The sequence below is a fragment of the Mandrillus leucophaeus genome, unplaced genomic scaffold, assembly GCF_000951045.1.
Source record: "Mandrillus leucophaeus isolate KB7577 unplaced genomic scaffold, Mleu.le_1.0 Scaffold196, whole genome shotgun sequence".
NCBI lineage: Eukaryota > Metazoa > Chordata > Mammalia > Primates > Cercopithecidae > Mandrillus > Mandrillus leucophaeus.
In genome coordinates, this window is record NW_012101987.1 from 2,832,435 (window position 1) to 2,839,537 (window position 7,103).

Consider the following 7,103-nt stretch of genomic DNA (forward strand, 5'->3'; position numbering starts at 1 on the left):
AGAGGGAGACTCTGTCTCAAAAAAAAAAAAAAAAAAAAAAAGTTTTAAATTGGTAAGGTGGAAGTCAAGCTGTTGCTGTTTGATGATAAATAATATAGTGGTATACCTAGAAAACATTAAAGACTCTGAAAAGCTTCTATAACTGATAAATGAATTCAGCAAAGTCTCAGGATACAAAATTAATGTACACAAATCAGTAGCAATCTACAAATTCAATGCAATTTCCATCAAAATACCACCAACATTCTTCACAGAAGTAGAAAAAACACTGATAAAATCCATATGGAACCAAAAAAGAGCTCACATAGCCAAAGCAAGACTAAGCAAAAAGAACAAATCTGGAGGCATCACGTTACCTGATTTCAAGTCATACTATATGTTATAAGCCCATAGTTCCCAAAATAGCATGATACTGGTATAAAAACAGGCACATAGATCAATAGACCAGAATACAGAACCCAGAAATAAACCCAAATAGCCTACTCCTGAATGATTTTTTTTTTTTTTTTTTTTTGAAACAGAGACTCACTTTGTTGCCCAGGCTGGAGTGCAGTGGCATGATCTTGGCTCACTGCAACATCCACCTCTTAGATTCAAGCAATTCAGCCTCTGAGTAGATAGGATTAGAGAAACAAGCCACCATGCCTGGCTAATTTTTGTATTTTTAGTAGAGATGGAGTTTCACTATTTTGGCAAGGCTAGTCTCAAACTCCTGACCTCAAGTGATCTGCCCACCTCAGCCTCCCAAAGTGCTGAAATTATAGGAGTGAGCCACCATGCCCAGCCTCCTGAGTGAGCTTTGAATCAACAAAATTAAGATGGAAATTTAAAAACACTTTGATTTGAATGACAATAATGATACAACTTATGAATACCTCTGGCATACAGCAAAAGTGGTGTTAAGACAAAGTTGATAGCAAAAAATGCCTACATCAAAAAGTCTAAAATAACACAAGTAGACTACGTATGGTTACACCTCAAAAAACTAGAGAAGCAAAACCAAATCAAATCCAAATGCAGCAGCAAAGAAAAAATAACAGATCAGAGAAAAACTAACTGAGGTTGAAACAAAAGAATACAAGGAGATAAATGCAACAAAAAGCTGGTTGTTTACAAAGATGAACAAAATTGGTAGACCATTATTAGCAAGATTAACCAAAAAAAGGCAGAGAGAAGATCTAAATAAGTTCAATTAGAAACAAAATGGAAGATATTACAGACAATACCACAGAAATACAAAAGATTACTGAAGGCTACCGTAAATACATTTACGTATACAAATTAGAAAACGTAGAGAAGCTACATAAATTCCTGGAAATGCACAATCCTTTTAGATTACACCCGGAAGAAATGGAAAATCTGAACAGACCAATAAGAGGTAGTGAAATTGAAATAGTAATAAAAAATTGCCATCCAAAAAGTCCGGGAGCATATGAATTCACAGATATATTTTATCATCAGACATTCAAAGAAGAATTGGTACCAATCTTACTGAAACTGTTCAAAAGATAAAAAGGGAATCTTCTCTAAATCATTCCATCAAGCCAGTATCACCCTAATCCCCAAACCAGAAAAAGACATGACAAAAAAACAAGAAAAGTAAATATTTCTGATGAACTTAGATGATGATAAAATTATCAGCAAAATCCTAGCTAAGCAAATACAACAGCATATCAAAAAGATAATACACCATGATCAAGTGCATTTTATACCCAAAATGAAAGGCTGGTTTAATATATGCAGGTAAGTAAATGTGATATACCACATAAACAGATTTAAAAACAAAAATCACATGATTATCTCAATAGGTTCAGGAAAAAACCTGACAAAATCCAGCATTGCTTCAGCATTAAAACCTTAACAAAATCGGCATAGAGGGGACATAGCTTCAGGTAATAAAAGTCATTTATGGCAAACCCACAGCCCACATTATACTGAATGGGAAAAAGTTGAAAGCATTACTCCTGAGAGCTAGAACAAGACAAGGATGTCCACTTTCACCACTTCTATTCAACATATTGCTGGAAGTCTTAGCCAGAGCATTCAAATAAGAGAAAGAAATAAAGGGTATCCAAATTGGAAAAGAGGAAGTCAAACTGTGACTGTTCATTGATGATATGATTGTATACCTAAAAAACACTAAAGACATCCAAAAAGCTCCTAGATCTGATAAATGAATTCAGTAAAGTTTCAGGATACAAAAATCAATGTACACAATTTGGTAGCACTGCCATACACAAACAACAACCCAAACTAGGAATCAAATCAAGAATTCAGCTCCTCTTACAACAGCTGCAAAATAATAATAATAATAATAATTAGGAATATACTTAGCCAAGGAGGCAAATGATCTCTACAAGGTAAATAACAAAACACTGTTGAAATAAATTATAGATGACACAAACAAATGGAAACACATTTCATGCTCATGGATAAGTAGAGTGACTATTGTGAAGATGACCATAATAATAAAAACAATCTACAAATTCCATGCAGTTTCCATAAAGATAACATCATCATTCTTCACAGAACTAAAAAAAATAAAAAAGACAATTATAAAATTCATATGGAACCAAAAAAAGCCCACACAGCCAAAACAAGACTAAGTAATAAGAACAAATCTGAAGGGATTGCATTACCAACTTCAAACTATACCAAAGGGTGATAGTCATCAAAACAGTATGATACTGGTATAAAAATAGGCATATAGACCAACAGAATAGAATAGCAAACCCAGAAATGAACCGAAATACATACAGCCGACTAATTTTTAACAATGTTAACAAAAACATAAAGTATAAAAAGGATACCCTAAGGCTGGGCGTGGTGGCTCATGCCTGTAATCCCAGCACTTTGGGAGGCCAAGGCAATTGGATCACCTGAGGTCAGGAGTTTGAGACCAGCCTGGCCAAAATGGTGAAACCTCGTCTCTAATAAAATACAAAAATCAGCCAGTCACAGTGGCTCATGCCTGTAATCCCAGCACTTTGGGAGACTGAGGCATGTGGATCACGAGGTCAGGAGTTCAAGACCAGCGTGACCAACATGGCAAAACCCAGTCTCTACTAATAATACCAAAAAAATTAGCCAGGCATGGTGGCACGTGCCTGTAATTCCAGCTACTCAGGAGGCTGAAGCAGGAGCATTGCTTGAACCCAGGAGGCAGAGGTTAGAGTGAGCCAAGATTGTGCCATTGTACTCCAGCCTGGGCAATAAAAGCAAAACTCCGTCTCAAAAAAAAAAAAAAAAAGACATCCTGTTAAACAAATGGTGCTGAGATAATTGGTAAGCCACATGTAGAATAAGAAAATTGGATCTTCATCTCTCATCCTGTACAAAAGTCAACTCAAGGTGGATCAAAGACTGAAATCTAAGACCTGAAACTATAAAAATTCTAGAAGATAACATCAGAAGAACACTTCTAGACATTTGCTTAGGCAAAGAGTTTATAACCAAGAACCCTAAAGCAAATGCAAAAAAAAAAAAAAATCAATAAATAAATGGGACTTAATTAAACTGAAAAACTTCTGCACAGTAAAATAAGTAATCAGCAGAGTAAAGAGAAAACCCAGAGTAGAAAATATTTACAACCGATGCATTCAACAAAGACCTGTTATCCAGAATCTACAAGGAACTCGAACAAATCAGCAAGAAAAAACAAACGAATAATCCCATGAAAATGTGTGCGAAGGACATGAACAGACAATTCTTGAAAGAAGATATACAAATGGCCAACAAACATATTTAAAAAAATGCTTGGAAACCTATCAGTAAGGACCGAGCACCAAACAACCAGGGAAAGTTGATGAGTGAAGGACGTACTCATGTTGATGAGAGCTTGGGCCGCTGAGATTTGAGAATCTGTGTTGGGCCTGCTTGGAGTTCTAAACGGATGGAAGAGTTCAGTCATGTTTGCACCCACAGTGATGTGTGCTTTGTGCAAGAACAAGACTCTCCGCTACGAAGTCCCCATGTTGTTGTTAATTGTTGGAGTTTCTTTTGGTCTTTGTGAGTTTTCACAAATCTGACATGATGCTGTGAAGATTAAAATGGATCCTGAGTTGGAAAAAAAATACTGAAAGCAAATAGTATCATTAGGTCAGAATATGAGAAAATAAAAGACTCTACTTTTGATGACTGGAAGAATATTCAAGGACTCAAGCCTTGGAAAGACCTGACCTCCTCCAAGAAAGAAATCCAGAAATCCTTAAGACTAAGACAACTTGACTGTGCTGATTTTTTTTGATTTTTAAATAAAAATGTCGTCAACTGGATTTCCTAATACTTACCCTTATCAAGTGGAAAGAAGATTCCAGACCCATTGAAACCTGGATATGGGTAACTTGTTGGCAGATAATCTTGATAAAATGTTAAGTACAGGGCTGGGCATACTGGCTCACGCCTGTAATCCCAGCACTTTGGGAGGTCGAGGCAGGCGGATTATGAGGTCAGGAGTTCAAGACCAGCCTGGCCAGTATGTTGACACCCCATCTCTACTAAAAATACAAAAATTAGCTGAGTATGGTGCCACATACTTGTAGTCCCAGCTGCTCGAGAGGCTGAGGCAGAAGAATTGCTTGAACCCAGGAGGCGGAGTTTGCAGTGAACCAAGATCATGCCACTGCACTCCTTCCTGGATAGCAGAGTGAGACTCTGTCTCAAGAAAAAAGAAAAACAAAACAAACAAACAAAAAAAGTACAGGTTTTTATACTTCTCGATTATTCCATCTGCAGATGAAAGTGACAATGTTAGACACATATATTTTACACCTTGAAATAAAAAATGTGAATACTGAAAAAAAAAAAAAGCTCAACATCACTGATTTTCGGGAAAGTGCAGATTAAAATCACATTGTGATACCACCTTACTCCTGCAAGAATGGCCACAATTAAAACATCAAAAAACTAGATATTGCCATGGATGTGATGAAAATGGAGCACTTTAACACTGCTGGTGGAAATGTAAACTGGTACAATCACTATGGAAAACAGCTGGGAATTTATTTATTTTTATTTTTATTTTTGAGATAGAGTCTCATTCTGTCACCCAGGCTGAGTGCAGTGTTGTGATGTCGGCTCACTGCAGCCTCTGCCTCCTGAGTTCAAGTGATTCTCCTGCCTCACCCTCCTCAGTTGCTTGGACTACAGGCACATGCCGCCGTGACAGGCTAATTTGTTTGTACTTTTAGTAGAGATGGATTTTCACCATGTTGGCCAGGCTGGTCTCAAATTCCTGATTTCAGGTGATTTACCCACCTTGGCATCCCAAAGTGTTGGGATTACAGGCTTGAGCCAGCACACGCAGCCAGGAGATTTTTTTAAAGAACTAAAAGTAGAACTACCATTTGATCCAGCAAACCCACTACTGGGTATTTACATGCAGAAAAAAGTCATTATATAAAAAAGACACTTGCACAGGCATGTTTGTGGCAAAACAATTTCCAATTGCAGAAGAATGGAAGCACCCTAAATGCCTGTCAACCATCAAGTGGATGAAGAAAATGTGATTTGTATATATCATGTAATACTCAGCCATTAAAAAATGGAGTAATGGCATTCACAGCAACTTGAATGGATTAGAAGATCATTATTCTAAGTGAATGGGAGCTAAGCTATGGGGATTCGAAAGCATGAGAATTATATAATGAACTCTGAGAACTTGAGGGGAAGAGCAGGAGGTGGGTGAGAACTAAAAGATTACACACTGGGTACAGTATACACTGCTCAGTTGCTGGGTGCACCCAAATCTCAGACATTACTGCTAAAGAACTTATCTATGTAGCCAAACAACACCTTTACCTCAAAAACTCTTAGAATAATAACAACAATTAAAAAAAAAAAACCCACAGAATTTTAGGTTGATATGCTTTGGCTTTTTTTTAGAAAGGATTTCACTCTCACCCAGGATGGAGTGCGGTAGATTGATCGTGGCTCACTGCAGCCTCAAGCTCCTGGGCTCAGGTAATCCTCCTAAATCAGCTTCCTGAATAGCAGGTAATGCAGGTGCTGGTTATCATGCCCAGCTAATTTTTCTGTTTCTTTTCTTTTCTTTTCTTTTTTTTGAGACGGAGTCTCTGTCGCCTAGGCTGGAGTGCAGTGGCACAATCTTGGCTCACTGCAAGCTCCACCTCCGAGGTTCAAGTGATTCTCCTGCCTCAGCCTCCCAAGTAGCTGCAACTACAGGTGCCCACCACCACGCGCAGCTAACTTTTTGTATTTTTAGTAGAGACAGCATTTCACCGTGTTAGCTAAGATAGTCTCAATCTTCTGACTTCATGATCCACCAGCCTTGGCCTCCCAAAGTGCTGGGATTACACATGTGAGCCACCGTGCCTGACTGCTAATTTTTGTATATTGTGTAGACATGGGTTTTTGCCATGTTGGTATCAAATTTCTGGGTTTAAACAGTCTGTTTCTTGGCCTCCCAAAATGCTGGGATTACAAGCATGAGCCACCATGCCTGATTAGAATCTTATTTTTAATAGGATATAGAAAAGCTAAATATATTTAGATCTGTAAGTTGGCAGAAAGTTTGAAAAAAAACTTTTATTAAAAACATAAAATGGTTTTACCTCCAGCTTAACTTTGTAACAATTCCAACCAAACGTGAAGTTTTCTTGCCAGAACTCGGAGGAGGGCATGAATCCAATGTGCAGACTTGACAGGTGGAAAGGTGTAAAAGTTCTGCTTGCTCTCTTTGCTGGGAGACTGGTAGCCTGGGGCAAGTTCTCAGCCCTGCTCACCCACTCCTTGAAAACTAACCTGGTGCTGTTGAGGGGAGAGACATCGTGGGAGCTAGACTGGTCTTTTGGGTCATGTGAGAGCTGGGTGAGGCCTGTGACTGTCTGCTTTTTCCCACTTTCTTGACAACATGCATCACCACCAGAGGCAGCCATAATCCTCCTGGGAACATAACTCCATTGGCCTGGGAACCACACCTCCATCTCACCACAGCAGCCAGGGCAAAGCCCCTCCAAAGGAGAGTCAGCTCAGACTTGCCTAACCCTGCCCCCACCTGATGGTCCTAGCTGGCCCCCACCTGTTGAATTTAGCCGAAGACAAAATTCTTATTCTTTTGAAAATTCTAAGACCCTGTTCAGTAC

At 38.5% G+C, this 7,103-nt stretch overlaps 1 pseudogene; it reads left to right on the plus strand.

Moving 5' to 3' along the window:
- The first annotated feature begins 3,908 nt into the window (after positions 1-3,908).
- Positions 3,909-4,227, plus strand: LOC105538627 (annotated as a pseudogene).
- Positions 4,228-7,103: the final 2,876 nt, after the last annotated feature.